At 44.5% G+C, this 15,797-nt stretch overlaps 1 long non-coding RNA gene across 1 annotated transcript; it reads left to right on the top strand.

The window, feature by feature from the left end:
* The first annotated feature begins 1,579 nt into the window (after window positions 1-1,579).
* On the top strand, window positions 1,580-3,862 carry LOC146891635 (uncharacterized). The gene is made up of 2 exons (XR_014997206.2): window positions 1,580-1,975; window positions 3,156-3,862. It is a non-coding gene; the product is annotated as an uncharacterized LOC146891635 (long non-coding RNA).
* The last annotated feature ends 11,935 nt before the right edge of the window (window positions 3,863-15,797 follow it).

Consider the following 15,797-nt stretch of genomic DNA (forward strand, 5'->3'; position numbering starts at 1 on the left):
TCCATTAGTAAACAGACTTATCTTTACACATGTATACACAGACACACAGTCAGGCAGACAGACACAGAGACACATAAACACAGACAGACACACACACACAGATATACACACACAGACACGCAGACAGGCAGACAAACACAGAAACACAGACACACAGAGACACATGAACACAGACAGACAGACATGAACACACACAAACACAGACAGAGAGATTCACAGATACACACATAGAGAGACACACATACACAGACACAGACACATGAACATTCACACACCGCACAGACACATACCCACACAGAGACACACATGCACAGACAGATAGATACATACACACAGAGACACACACACAGTAAAACTGATGAACTGGGAGATATTTCAGAGTGGGGAAATTTGAAATCCTACAAACCTCAGAACGCAAATCATGTGCAGAGTGCTTAAATCTTCCAGCCAGTCAGTGAGCAGTCCTAGTCACAGGATTGGTCGAGTCCCAGCCTCTAGGTTTCTTTTCCATTTATTTCCTTTCTAGAAGGCATCCCTTTCTCCCACCATCCTCTGCCAACTCTTTGCTTCTCCACCCCCTAGCAGGACTGCACAGCAGTACAGCAGAACACACACATCAAAGTCCTTGTGAATCCAATGATCAGCTTTTCTAGGTGCGGGTAGGAATACTTAGGGGTGCTTAAATGTTAGTGAAGCCTTGGTACACCCCCCCCCCGCAGATAGTCAAATTTTATAGATCTAAGTTGCACTCTGGTTGGAGATTTTTAAAGCTGACCAGATTATTCTAACATTCAGTCATAGTTGAGAAATGTGGAGTCAAACAGTGCTGTGAATGGCACCCACAGGGGACATGTGGTACACAACCATCCATGATGTGAGTGATGCACCCTTGAGACATGTGGTACGTGACCTGTGTAGCCCTCCAAGTTGTCCCTGCACGCCCCTCTTGACCCTGTACTATCCCAATGACTCAAGAGATCACAGGCTAAATGCAGGATCTGCTCTTGTTCTTTTTCCCCTTGGGTTGGAGTTAGGGTTGAAGATAGAATAGATCTGAAGCCTCATCCTTGAAGGAGCTCCTCTGACAAAGGAGCAGGCAGCCGGACAGTGGTGGTAGTGGAGGTGCACACCTTTAATCCCAGCACTCAGGAGGCAGAGGCAAGCTGATCTCTGTGAGATCAAGGCCAGCCTGGTCCACAAACCAAATTCCAGGACAGTGAGAGCTGTTAAAAAGAGAAACCCTTGTTCCAAAAACAACACAACAAAAAAGAGGGGTAGTCAGAGGCTGCTAAAAACTCAAGAATCTTTCCAGCCCCATTTTGTAGGCTGCCCAGTTCCCGGTGAGCATGCTGCTTTGATTGCTTGGTGGAAAGCGTAATTTAAGCTCTAGGAAGAATCTGGCCCATTTCCCCTGGTACCCAGGGTATTCTCCGATTGCAAATCAGCCACCTTAGAGGCTACATTTTTCTCTCAGGCCACAAAGGAACTATGTCTTATTTATTTATTTATTTATTTATTTATTTATTTATTTATTTATTTATTTATTTTGCTGAATTAGCAATTTAGTTGCACCAAACACGGCCCTAAAGGCCCCCAGTGAAGTCTGGTGGCTCCCCAACATGTCTGGCTTCCTACTCGTCCCCTCCTGTCACCTTCCCAAATCAAGGGGTGAGTTAAACCCCAGAAAATCAGAGCCCATTAGATCTCAACCTCTGGAATGGTCTCTGTTCTGCATGTGTCAGTGTCCTCTGGTCCTGCCACAGCGATTCAACGTCAACGGCTTTGTAACAACTGATGGCCTTCAAATGGGGAGATGGACGAGGCCAAAATCCCACAAGAATTCGGCTAAATGAGACAAACATGTGGCACGAGCAAGTCCTCGGTGTCCTGACTCCAAAGCTGGCCTGTCTTACAGCCTGGGTCTCCCTGACTCGCTGATGTGTGGGGTGTGCAGCTGTCATTCAGAAAGTACAAGGTGAGCATTCTAAAGCCTTGCATCTGCTGTGCTTATTTATCCTTGGCGTCTCAAAACCGCTGCTGGTGGTACAGCAATGGGATTGAAAAACAAACATTTTGTTTTTAAATTCCAAATTCTGGAGCAGATATTTGAATCCAGACTGAAGTTGAAGAGACACAGGACAAGGAGCAGGGGGTGGGGAGAGAATGCTACAGATGGAAGAGAGTATTAGATGCCTATTCAATCCAGTTGACTCTTTGTAGCAGAACAGCAACAACAAAACACGGTTTTTTCTAGACGAGAGAAAGAGAGAGAGAGAGAGAGAGAGAGAGAGAGAGAGAGAGAGAGAGGAGTTGTTTCTTTTAATTTTATGTCTTTGCGTGTTTTGCCTACATGTCTGTATGTTCACTGTATGCTGTCTTGTGCCCAAAAAGGCCGGGAGGAAGTGCTGAATTCCTGAAACTGTAGTTAAAGATGTTTGTGAGCCACCATGTGGGTGCTAGGACCCGAACCCCAGTCTGAACTGACCTGTTTTTCTAAACCCAATTCAATCCTTCTTTAGTATCATAAGGGATCATCAGTTCTAGGGCTCCACATGGTTATCAAAACCCAGAGACACTCAAGCTTCCTATTTACCTCGGAACAGCATTTACCTGCAGCTACTAGCAGAGTCTTCATACTTTCAATCACCTCCACATTACCTATAATGCCCAGGACATACTCTCTGTATGAGTAGCTGCTGAATGGTTTGTCTAGTGAAGAGCAGCAAGACAAAAGAGGCAACCCATTTTCACCAGGAATGCAATTAAAATTTTTCTTCTCATGGAGGGGGGAGGACCTTGGACTTCCCACAGGGCAGGGTATCCTGCCCTCTCTTAAGGAAGGAAGGGGAGGGAGGAGGGAGAGTGGGGGAGTGGGAGGGGAATGGGAGGAGGGGAAGAAGTGTAAATTTTTAATGGAAAAAATAAAAAAATTCTTTTCTTTTTTAAGATTTTATTTATTTATTATGTATACAATGTTCTGTCTGTGTGTATGCCTGAAGGCCAGAAGAGGGCACCAGACCTCATTACAAAAGGTTGTGAGCCACCATGTGGTTGCTGGGAATTGAACTCAGGACCTCTGGAAGAGCAGCAGTGCTCTTAACCTCTGAGCCATCTCTCTAGCCCTAAAAAAAATATTTTAATCTGATTGGTTGTAGGATGTAGAACTGACCGACACATAAGCCGAATCTGTAGTATGAAGCCTCCAGAAATGCTTTCTGGAAGAGTTGAATCAGCTGTGAGATCCACCTTTTTCCTCATCAGTTTCTTAAAATGGAGCTTCAGCATCCACTTCAGACCATGAAGCTACGTAGAAGAAGAAAATCACATGCTGAGTGAGGATATAACAGAACAGTAGGAGCTGGAGTCCCTGGCAACAGAGGAAGGAGCCCTGAAATGCACTACTCTGATTTCTTACATCTGACAGAAAAGTGAACTTATCCCACCTAAAATTATCTAAGGCTTTTAGTCGCGTGATAAAATTGAGGGGCTGGTGTGTGACTCTGAAGAAGGGTGCTTGCCTGGCATGCACGAGAACTTGAGTTTGATTCCAGCACTGAACACAAACAGAGCAAACATTGTGCTGTAGGATAATGCTTTTGTACACTGTAAAGATTTGTCACTCATATTGGTTTAATAAAGTGCTGATTGGCCAGTAGCCAGCCAGGCAAGAAGTATAGGTGACTAGGAGAATTCTGAGAAGAGGACAGGCAGAGATGCAGTCACCAGTCAGATGAGAATTCTGTGCTGAGAAAAGGTACCAAGCCACGTGGCTAAGCATAGACAAGAATTATGGGCTAATTTAAGTTTTAAGAGATAGTTAATAATAAGCCTGAGCTAATAGGCCAAACAGTTTATAATTGCAGTAAGCCTCTGTGTGTTTCTTTGGGACTGAACAGCTGCGGGACCAGATAGGACAGAAACTTCCATCTACAACATTGAATTTCAAATGATACATTAGGGTAAATTTTACTTTTTTGAAATCATAGTATTTTATATTTACCTAAAATTATGCACAATACATATAAACATAGATAGATAGACAGACAGTAAACAGACTGATTATATAATAACTAAAGACTAACAATAACCACAGAATGGGGCACAAGAAACCTCCTTTTATACGATTGGTCAGGATAGTCCAACTCCCAAAACAATCTAGGCTATTGCTATAAACCTTGGTAGTCTCTCAGGGGTTGAAGATAGGTCCTTATTGCTGAAAATAATTAATATTTAGGGCACAGGAATTTAGATGATCTGACTTGAAAACCTTCATGCAGTCTTGTTTCCACGGCACCAGAGAATACTATTCACCCTGCCAATAACGGCAAACAATTAATAGTTCCACCAGCTATGGCAATTATGAACCACAACAATGACCAACATGGCAAGATATCCATAAAGGTTGTGATGTCCACCTATGCACCATGGCATGTTTACAGTTTCTGTAAGTGGTACTCGCATGTTGGTGGTCACAACATCTGACTGGACTTAAGGCTCTCTCAACAGGAGGGAAATCAGACCTGGTACTGGAAACCTAACCACCTTCCCCAGGTCTATGGAAAACACAAATCTTAGCATCCACTGCTGCCACTTTGCCAGCCCAGCATAATTCCTCACTATAGTCTACATCTCATGCACACAGATCAGTGTAGCTGCCACCACCACCCCATCAAAGAACTGCTGGTTACAGCAAACGGAGACTGTCACAGAAGACCACAACTGGATATAACGCAGAGATCGTGGGGAGGCCAGCCCCATAGAACACATCTGCATCACAGTTCCTGCATCTATGGCTTAGGGAACACAAGGAAAGGGGACAGAAAGATTGTAAGAGGTAAAATACTAGGAAGTCTGCTATGAAGCAGTTTCTCCTAGAAACAGAAATATGAGAAGACCAGAGCAGTGGCAGTGACAATGGACATACCAATGTCGAGGGGTGGTGTGGGAGGTCCTTCTGTCTATGTGTTGCTTCTATTGGCTAATGAATAAGGAACTGCTTTGAGCCTATGGCAGGGAAGAACAGAACTAGGTGGGGAAAGCTAGGCTGTATGCTGGGAGAAAGAAGGGTGGAGTCAGAGAGATGTCATGGAGCCACCACCAGAATCAGACATGCCGAAACTTTGCCGGTAAGCCACCGTCATGTGGCAATACACAGATTAATGGAGAAGGGTTAAATTAATATGTAAGAGTTAGCCAATAAGAAGCTAGAGCTAATGGACCAAGTAGTGATTTAAATAATCCAGTTTCTATATGATTATTTTGGGTCTAAGCTAGCCAGGCGGCTGGGAACCAACAAGCAGCCCTTTTCCAACAGAAGGGGGAAGCTTTGTGGGGTTTTACACCTAGACAAAGAACTATAGGCAACCAATGACTGGTGGCAGAGGGAAATTTAGCCTCTCCCAAGGATGAGGTTAGTTGTCCAACATAAAGTGGTCAGCCCTAAGACCTTAAACACACAAACAACAAAACCAAACTCAGCAGGAAGAGTTTACATATTTGTGTGTGCACGTATATATGTGTGTGTGCCAATAATCAAAGGAAAAGAGATATCACCTTGGTAGTGGGGGCATAGAAAGGGTTGGAAAGGGAAAGAAAGTGGGAAGTGATACAATTCTATTTCAATTAAAATATCTGTGTACGTTAAAGACACCTATTAAACTATGCTAGAGCACTTCTACTCGTGTTGGCAGCTAAAGTGAGCAATCTTGATTAGAATAACGTACTTATTTCTTGTGCTCAGCAAGGCTAAGGAACTTGCTTAAAGTCACCCAGTTAAAAAGTAGAAAAGCTAAAACTTTAATTAACCCTATGCATTTGCTTGAATGCTACTTAAAAGCTTGAATAGCTGTAGTTGGCATTCATATAGCCTTATAGAGTTTGAGTTTTTAATGGGCACATACTGCCTTGTTTAATTCTTTTTTTACTTTTTTTCTTTATAAAAGTTTATTAATTTAAAAAGTTTCCATTTCCGCCCCTCCTCCCAACACCCTCCCACTCCCCCCACTCCCTCTCCTCCTCCCCTCTCCATCCCTAAGAGCAGTCAGGGTTTCCTGCCCTGTGGGAAGTTCAAGTTCCTCCCCCCTCCCTCCAGGTCCAGGAAGGTGAGCATCCAAACAGACTGGATCCCAAAAATCCAGTATATGTAGAGGAAACAAGTCCCAGTGTCATTGTCAATGGCTTTTCAGAAAGACCCCGTGCCAGCCACATTCAGAGAATCCAGCCACATTCAGAGAATCCGGCCACATTCAGAGAATCTGGTTGGATTACGTGCTCGTTCAGTCCCAGTCCAATTGACCTTGGTGAACTCTCATTAGATCAATCCCCTTGTATCAGTGGATGAACGCACTCCTCACAGTTCTGCCTTTCTTGTTCATGTTCTCCCTCCTTCTGCTCCTCATTTAGACCTTGGTGGCTCAGTTCAGTGCTCCAATGTGGGTCTCTGTCTCAATCTCCATCCATCAATGGATGAAGGTTCCCTCTGATCTCGCCTTCTTTGCTCACGTTCTCTTTCCTTCTGCTTCTCGTTTGGACCTAGGGAGTTAAGTCCAGTATTCCAATGTGGGTCTCTGTCTCTGTCTCCATCCATTGCCAGATGAAGGTTCTATGGTGATATGCAAAATATTCATTAGTATGGTTATGGGCCAAGGCCGGTTCAGGCACCCTCTCCTCTGTCCAGAGAACAATCTGGGGATCTCTCCTTGGACCTGGGATCCCCTTTATAATCAAGTCTCTTGTAAACCCTAAAATGACTCCCTTCGTTGAGATATATACTTCCCTGCTCCCATATCCATCCTTCCTCCCTCCCCCCATCCCAATTCCCCGAGCTTTCCCCATTCCTCCCCTACTCCCTTCTCTCTAACCCTCTCCCCTTCCAACAACCTCCCCCCCCCATGCACCCAAGGTTGCCTGACACTCTTGTCTACTTCCAATATCCAGGAGGATAACTACATGATTTTCTTCAGGTTCACCTTCTTATTTAGCTTCTCTAGGATTACGAATAATAGGCTCAAAGACCTTTAATTATGGCTAGAATCCACATATGAGTGAATACATACCATATTCCTCTTTTTGGGTCTGGGTTACCTCACTCAGTAAAGCGTTTTCTATGTCCATCCATTTGCATGCAAAATTCAAGATCATACCACAAAAGCATTTGTTCAACTATGTTCATAGCAGCACTATTTGTAATAGCCAGAACCTGGAAACAATCTAGGTGCCCCTCAATAGAAGAATGGTTAAAAAAGGTGTGGAACATATATACATTAGAGTTTTACTCAGCGGTAAAAAACAATGACATCTTGAATTTTGCCATGTTTAATTCTTATGAGGCTGTGTGTAACAGGTAGAGTTGCCCCCAACCCATACCAGATCTGAGATGTCTAGTAGACATTTGGGTTTCCCAACGATCTCCCTTCTAGACTCTGCTGGGCCTTTGTCGGGCTCTTAGGTGTCTCTCTTTCTCCCCACTCTCCACCAACGATGCCTGTGCCGACTGGGTTTTATGTCTTCTTGACACAAGAGCCATCTGAGACGACAGAAACTCAGCTGAGAAAATGGCTCCGGAAGAGTGGCTCTCAACCTTCCTCATGCTGAGACCCTTGAGTACAGTTCCTCGTGCTGTAGTGACTCCAACCATAAACTTATCTCCTTGCTATTTCTACAGCTATGGTTTTGCTACTGTTCTGAGTCACGATGTAAATATCTGATAGGCAATCAGCAAAGGGGTCAAGACCCACAGACTGAGAACTATTGCTCTAAAAGCTCTGGAAATAGGTAAACCTGTACAGTATTTTCTTAACCAGTGAGCAATAGGGGAGGGCCCAGCCCATTCTGGGTGGTGCCATCCCTGGGCTGTTGGTCCAGGGTTCTTTAAGAAAACAGGCTAAGCAGGGCATAAGTAGCAAGCCTCCTCCACGGCCTCTATATCAGCTCCTGCCTCCAGATTCCTGCCCTGTGTGAGTTCCTGTCCTGACTTCCTTCCATAATGGACTATGATGTAGAAACAAAAGACAAATAAACCTTTTCCTCCCAAATTGCTTTTTGTCATGGTGTTTTATCTCAGCGAGAGAAACCATAACTGAGATGATATCCTCAGTCATCAGTAACAGGGCCTGGGAACCAGAAGAGATAAGACCACCCAGGCTTCCACACAGTATCACCCTTGCTTAGACAATGTGGGTTACTGGGTGCTTCCATGGTCAAGGTTGACTTTCTAAGACTATACTTTCAAAATCAGTCAGTTACTGTGCTGATAATGGCTTGAGAGATGCAAGAGAGCAGTCGACAACCAACCAGACACTCAGTGAGGTTAGCTGTGGCCTCCCACCAGCGCTCAGGAGAGGGGAGCCTCTTTGCTCATTTGAGCTGAGCTGCTTGTTCCCGGATCGTGAGTGAGGATGGAATTTGTTCAAGAGACTTGATTTGGGAAGTTGGGAAATGGCAACCGACCCACTCCTAAGCATGCTTACACTGAATTCTGTCCTCAGTTAAGAAAAGTTTAAGTCATGCCCCTAGAACAGCAGTTAAGGCAGGAAGAGATCAGAGTCCATCTTGCCACTGATAACAATGTGCTATTCTACTATTGGGCCTGGACCATGCTAAGCCCTGGAAGGGAGGTGAGTACCCCATAACAACGGGGCTGTTAAGGCTCATGGCTCAGAGCCTGACTCATAAACTGCCCCAGTGACCCAGACTCCCTAAGTGTCCTTCAGACAGTGGAACAAATTTCTGAATCTCTCTAGTATTAATCTTAAACAACAACAACAACAACAACAAAAAAAAAAAAAAAAAAAACTATTATGCAGATAGCGTTCTGTCTGCGTTATGCCTGCAGGCCAGAAGAGGGCACCAGATCGCATTGTTGGTTGTTGTGAGTCACCATATAGTTGCCGGGAATTGAACTCAGCACCTCTGGAAGAACACCCAGTGCTCTTAACCTCTGAACCTTCTCTCCAGCCCTCTACTATTGCTCTTGAATGTTCTTTCAACACCATGTTAAGACAATGGTTGATATAGGAATAAAATCTTAAACATGAATAAGAACTAGTATACAGCCCCTATAAGGCTAGGTCCTGGGGCTGGAGAGATGGCTCAGGGGTTAAGAGCACTTATTGCTCTTGCAGAGGACCTGGGTTCAATCCCAGCATACAATCTTCCACAACTTCAGTTCCAGGAGATCTGATGTCTTCTTCTGACCTCTGCAGCACCAATCACACATGTGATGCACAAATCTGCATGTAGGCAAAACTCTCACAGGCAGAAGAGCAAGAGGAGGAGAAAAGGGAGAAGGGAGGAATCTGTTTTAAAAATAGCTAGGTCCTTTGTGGTTGGTCTAAGCATATTTTCTCATTTAAGGGAAACAGTACAGTTGGGTTCTACTGCATATAGCAGATAAAATGATAGTGATTTAACCAAGACTTATTGAATAAACAAGTTTGTTTTTCTTTATCAGAATCCTAGAGCGGGAAATCAGGCAAAATCAAGGTTATTGAGGTAAATGCCTTTAATTTTTCTTGCATCTTTTTATTCCTCGACAGTCACCACTTCACTGCAGGTGGCTGCTGGGGCTGCTTTCATAATCAGATACAAGCCTGTGTTATTCTGCAAAAGCAGAACTTGCTCTGTTCTTTAGGTAGGCATTCAGGTAGCCCTTTCCCCAAATTTCCCTTTGTTTCTGAATAGCCAGAACTCATCACCATCCAAGTATTGCTGCAAAGGTAACTGGGAAATGTAGTCTTTTAACTGACACATTACCATGTGCCTCCCATAGTCTTGTAGTATTAGAAAAGTTTCAGACTTTTAAGAAGTATTTAGGAATGCCAAGAGGTTTTATTTATGTGAGTAATACATTTTATTATTTACCATAACTGATTCTAAAACCAAAAATAGAAAATACTTTCATTTATTTTAAAATAAAAAGTACAAGCCCTTTACATGTTAAGTAATGTGTTTTCCAAAGCAAAAGTCCCCAAAACTTCTGCCTTCAGTCAGCTGCGATTTTGTTCCAGATAAATTATATTAATAAACTCAGACCCCTTGTAGATGTATAGTTGGAAAGCAAGGAGATGGTTTTAAAAAGACTTTTCAGGTAATATGAATATTTCTCTTTGATTTGACATCAAAATTCATGTGATAGTTTATCTGAGAAGGTCACTTGTAGCATAGAGTCTGAAGCCATATCCGTGAAGGCCTGGTACTCTTTACGTTAAAATGCACTGCTCTGTTTATGTATTCATTGCGTGGGTTTTCTCCCACATGTGTTATTGTACAGTGTCATGTCACAGTCATGGGGACTGGTCTGTTTCTACATCGGATGTCTTCTCCCACACACGTGACTGTACAACATCCTGCCAGTCATATGGAAACATTCGTACTTTGTGCTGTGCAGACCCTTTGAATGGAGACACATTTCATTGTATACTCCTTATATCACATTTTAAAGCATCACTACTGGTCTTAGAGCAAAGGTCTACTTTGGGGATGCTGTCAAGCTAATCGTGAGCATTACTTCCCAAAGTTCTTGCTTTCTTGCGAAAGGTTGAGGGTTGCGGCTCAACAAACGTCTCAGGTACTTCACTTGAGGTAGCAGATTCACTCTTCGTCCTTTCTCCCAAACACTTGAGGCTGAGTCCCTCAGAGCTGCCTATCAATCTTTGTATTTTTATCTTTGAAATTAGCTTGTACTACACAGCCCAGGCTGGACTTGAACCCTTGACCCCTTTGCCTCTTCCTTCCAAGTACTGGAATGACAAGCATGAGCCGCCACACCCTGGTTAATAAGTTCAAATGGTCCTTGAGAGAGACTGTCGGTTCAGCCTGGCTGCTCCCTTACAGACGTGATGTCTTCAGAGCAAAGTGCAACAGAAGTGTGTTGTGTGTACTTACCTTGTCCCAGACTACTGAAAAGATACGGTCTCAAGGCTTGATGTTTAGCCCTTTCTGTAAGGCATTTGGCAATGAAGCTGCCATTTGGTTCCCTCTGCATTGAGGATTGAACCTAAGCCATACGCTACACAATTGCTCTCCCAAACACTTTTCTTAAACCTTATATTGTGAAAGAGGTTGCCCAGGCAGGCCTTGAACTTTGAGCCCTTCTGCCTCAGCTTCCTGAGTACAAGCCAGGTTTCGTTTTTACTATAAGTACTAGAGAAGAATATTTTTAAATTGTAATTTAGTTAATTCATTTATTTGGTTTTTGAGACACGGTCTTACTGTGTGGCCGAGGCTAGCCTTAAACTTAGCAGTCCTGCCTTTGCCTCTGAAGGGCTGGAGCTACAGATGTGTGTCTCCACACTTGGCTAAGGATATAACTGCTGTTGACCAATACGCTGCTCTCATTACTTCCCCGTGCCGACTATGACAAACTACCACAAATGGGGTGACTTAAAACAACAGAAATTTACTCTCTCACAGTCTGGAATCAAGATGGTGCCAGGACTGAACTCCATCTGGAAACTCCAGGGGACAGTCTGTTCCTTTCGTCTTTCAACTCCTGGTGGCTGCTGGCATTCCTTGGCTGGTGGCCACGTCTTTCCAGTCTCTACCAATATTAGGAATCGGCCTTTTCTCTAGTCTGTAAGATCTTCCTCTGTCTCGTTTGTTTAAGGATACCTGTAGTTAGAGGTAGGACCCACTTAGACGACCCAGAATAATAATATCGTCATCCTGAGGGCCTTGGAACCATCATATCTGTGAAACTGTGCTTTCCAAACAGGTTAAAGGCTTCCTTGAGAATTGTGTGCCTGAGCTGAGCTCTGCAGAGCCCTGAGGGGTGTGAACAGTTGATGTACCTGAGCCCCATAGAGAGACCTGAGGGGTGTGAACAGTTGATGTACCTGAGCCCCACAGAGACCTGAAGGGTGTGAACAGTAGGTGTGCCTGAGCCCCACAGAGACCTGAGGGGTGTGAACAATAGGAGTGTCTGAACTCCGCAGAGCCCTGATGGATGTGAACAGTGGGTGTGCCTGAGCCCCACAGAGCATTGATGGGTGTGAACAGTAGATGTGCCTGAGCCCCACAGAGCATTGATGGGTGTGAACAGTTGGTGTGCCTGAGCCCCACAGAGACCTAAAGGGTGTGAACAGTAGATGTGCCTGAGCTCCAAAGAGCCTCAATGGATGGCCCAGGGCAGGATTTCACCAAAGTCACAGCGGTCATGTTTCTGTACATCGGGCCTGGAGTGTTGGGATCAGGGTGTCCTTACAGGGAAGCCAGGGTCACACCAAGCCTCTGGGTAGTGTCCCAGTTGGTTCAAAGAGCCAGATTGCCTCCTGGGTTCCATCTACCCACACCTCCCCTCCCAGGGAGGGAGTTAATTACCCTAGCAGCTCCCAGCCTGCCAGGACAGCCTGTTGCTTGGTTCCTCCCATTTTCCCCTCTCTAGGTAGAAGGTGGTGCCTCCTGAGAACCCGGACTGCTGCTGGCACCACACGGTTTTCCAGGGCATAGCGGGCGGGGGGGGGGGGGGGGGGGGGTCCGGATTGGGAAAGTGCACGCAGCTGTGGCCCAGGGCATGTCATCAGGGAACTTCAGCAGTGCGTGGGAATACCAGATGAAAGCTGCTCCAGAGGCTCGCAGCGCTCGATTGACGTGGAAGTGCTGTGCACATCATGGCACAGTGCTGTGTATACATCACACGCGTGTCCGTGTCATCCGTGTTTCTGCTCCACAGACTGCCGCAGCGTCCACGAAAACTAGTCCTTGCGGAACCCGATAAGACAAGCTCAACAGTAGACGTCCACAGAGAGATGCTGGTCTTTCCCTACCTCTTCTACCTTTATTTAAACTTTCCTTTTATTTTGTTGTATCTGCTCTGGTTTGTTTTCTTGCCAGCTTGACATAAGCTAGAGTTATCTGAGAAGGAGAAAACTCCACTGAGAAAAGCGCCTCCCTCAGGTTAGCCTGTGAGCAAGTCTGGGGAAGCACTTTCTTGGTTAATGATTGATGTCGGCAGGCCCAGCCCACTGCGGGTGGTGTCACCCCTGGGTGGGTGGGACTTGGGTTGCGTAATAAAACTAACAGCTGGAGAGATGGCTGCGTGTCCTGCTCTTGCAGAAGACCTGAGTTCAATTCCCAGTACCCACATGGAGGCTTACAACCGCTTGTAAAACTAGTTCCAGAGGGATCTGACACACCCACGTTCATTTACACACACACACACACACTTACACATAATTAATGATACTACTAAATTTAAAATAAGAAGGAAAGCAAACTGAGCAAGCCATGAGAAGAAACCCATAAGCAGCCTTTTTTCAGGCTCCTGCCTCTGCTCTGCTTGAGTTCCTGTCCGACTTCCCGCAGTGACGGACATGGAAGCCTAATAAACCCTTTCCTCCCCAAGTGGCTTTTGGGTGTAATGTTTATTATAGCAATGGAAACCAAACTGGACGAAAATGCCTGTGAATTCATGTGAATAACTGCAAACAGGTAATATATGAATGCGTTTTTAAAAAGTCATTAGTTCCACTGAAGTGGAAAAGGAGTCTTCCATTTTTCTATCCCAGGAATAATCATTACCAGTTCTTGCGTACAATTTAGGGGATTTTCCATATGTAACAATATTAAGTATATACAAGAATATTTTCACACTTATTTATACGTTCATTTATTTACTTAGGTACTGGTTTTTTACTCACAAGGTTGGATGAGAAAATGTGTAGCCCAGGCTGGCCACGAACTCATAATCCCGTGCCTCTGCCTCTTCAACGTCTGCCGGAGTATGCCAACCAGCTATTTCTCTACCTTTGAGGCAGGGTGTCTCTGTATAGCCCTGGCTTACCTGGCTTAAGCCTTGCCTCTGCCTCCTTAGCATCGGGATGCCCAGCATGCACCGCTCTCGGGTCCACGTTGGAAAAGCTACTCTTTCGAACGAAGGTCTGAGAGGGCTGGCCTGGGAAAACAGTCCTCTCCTTCTGCCTCACCTATGGACACGGGCTGGGGCGCGCATTCTTGCTCGAGTCTATGATTTACAACCCTTTAGGTTCTGCAACACAGAGAGGAATCCTTGTTAGAGGAAAACGTCTGAAACCCAGAGAACGGATTTCCTTACCCGTTCGTCTGGTCATTTATCTTCTTAAAAGCTCAAGACAAACAAAATCCCCTGTCTGAGACCGCTGTGGCTTCCTAAGGCGAGTGAGAACGGTTCCCCAGGCATCGTCTCTGCTTTCTGGTTTGTCATCGATTCTTCCACAGCGACCCCGCAAAGCTTTATTTACTGCAGCTTTCTGTTGATTTTATAGCCAACTGCTGACTTCTTGGGACATAAAAACCTTGATGATTTACACGTAGTAAGTGGGGAAGAAATCCATAAATCAGACTACATAATAAGAGCGTACAGGTGAATGAGTGTGCGCACACCTCTGAGAGCAAAATCGTACAGGGCAATATATTAATAAAGAGCAAGTGAGAGGTCTTTACTCTTGGTTTGGGGATGTTCAAAGGAATTTTTATGGTTCCTAGGCAAAGATTTTTAAAGGAAAAAAAAAGTATTGACCAGGTCAAAGTGTTGAAGTTTGTCAAGGATTCCCGAAGCTCCCAAAACTATTCTGTGGAAGATAATTCTCAAACACCCAAATTTCTTCTCTTGTTATGCTTTTTTTTCTTTTCTAGGCCTCTGTTTGGGGGGGTCCAAAAATATGTTTAAAGTCGGGGTCAAATCTACAAATTCCATAGGAATCCTACAGTATGGGGCTGCTGACAAAGAGACGTGGAGTGGAAAATCCTCAAAAAGCATTTTTGTTTGGGAAGTAAAATCTGTTCACCACTATGAATCATCCACAAACTCTCTGCCACCAGAGATAGAGTATAAAACAGCTAGAGATTTGGGTACTTGGGTATCTAGTAAAAACATCTCATTTTGTTGGGATCTTGATGCAAATCAAGGAAAGTATGAGAATTAGAAAGAAGGGGCAGTTGTGAAATGACTAGGTATTTGATGACATGAGGCAAGTATACATCTTAAAGTGTAGTGATAGGTGTTGTAGTGTTTATGAGGTTTGTTTTTTTTAAAAAAAAAACACACACTAAAAGTTATTTTATGGCTTTTTTCAAGACAAGGTTTCTCTTTGTATTTTGAGCTGTCCTGGAACTCACTCTGTAGACCAGGCTGGCCTCAGACTCACAGAGATCTGCCTGCCTGTGCCTCCCGAGTGCTGGGAGTAAAGGTGTGCGCCAGCACTGCCTGACTTAATAAAATATTTTAGATGAAATAATTTGATAGATTTTTTTAAGTGTCCAGGTGACTGTGCATGGCACTGCTCTAAGTTGGCCACCCCTGAGGTTGGGTGATGGCTACACAGACCTGCTAGACTGTTACCATCATCTTCTGTTTGTTCGAAGACATTAATCCTGTAGAAAAACAAGCAACAACCAGACCAGACCAGGTAGTACGGACCTATAATCCTAGCCTGCTGGAGGTTAACACAGAAGGATCATAAATTTGAGGCCAGCATGACTATGTAATGAAAATCTATCTCGAAAAAAGAAAAAGAACTCAGGAGACAGAGGCAGTTGAATTTCTGAGTTCGAGGTCGGCCTGATCTATAGAGTAAGTTCCAGAACAGCCTGGGCTAAACAGAGAAATCCTGTCCCAGAAAAAAAAAAAAAGAAGAAGAAGAAGAAGAAGAAGAAGAAGAAGAAGAGGAGGAGGAGGAGGAGGAGGAGGAGGAGGAGGAGGAAGAAGAAGAAGAAGAAGAAGAAGAAGAAGAAGAAGAAGAAGAAGAAGAAGAAGAAGAAGAAGAGGAGGAGGGGGAGGAGGAAGAAGAGGAGGAGGAGGAAAAGGAGAGGGAGACAGGTGG

Source organism: Myodes glareolus, chromosome 15 (genome assembly GCF_982192425.1).
Source record: "Myodes glareolus chromosome 15, mMyoGla1.1, whole genome shotgun sequence".
In the NCBI taxonomy this organism is placed as follows: domain Eukaryota; kingdom Metazoa; phylum Chordata; class Mammalia; order Rodentia; family Cricetidae; genus Myodes; species Myodes glareolus.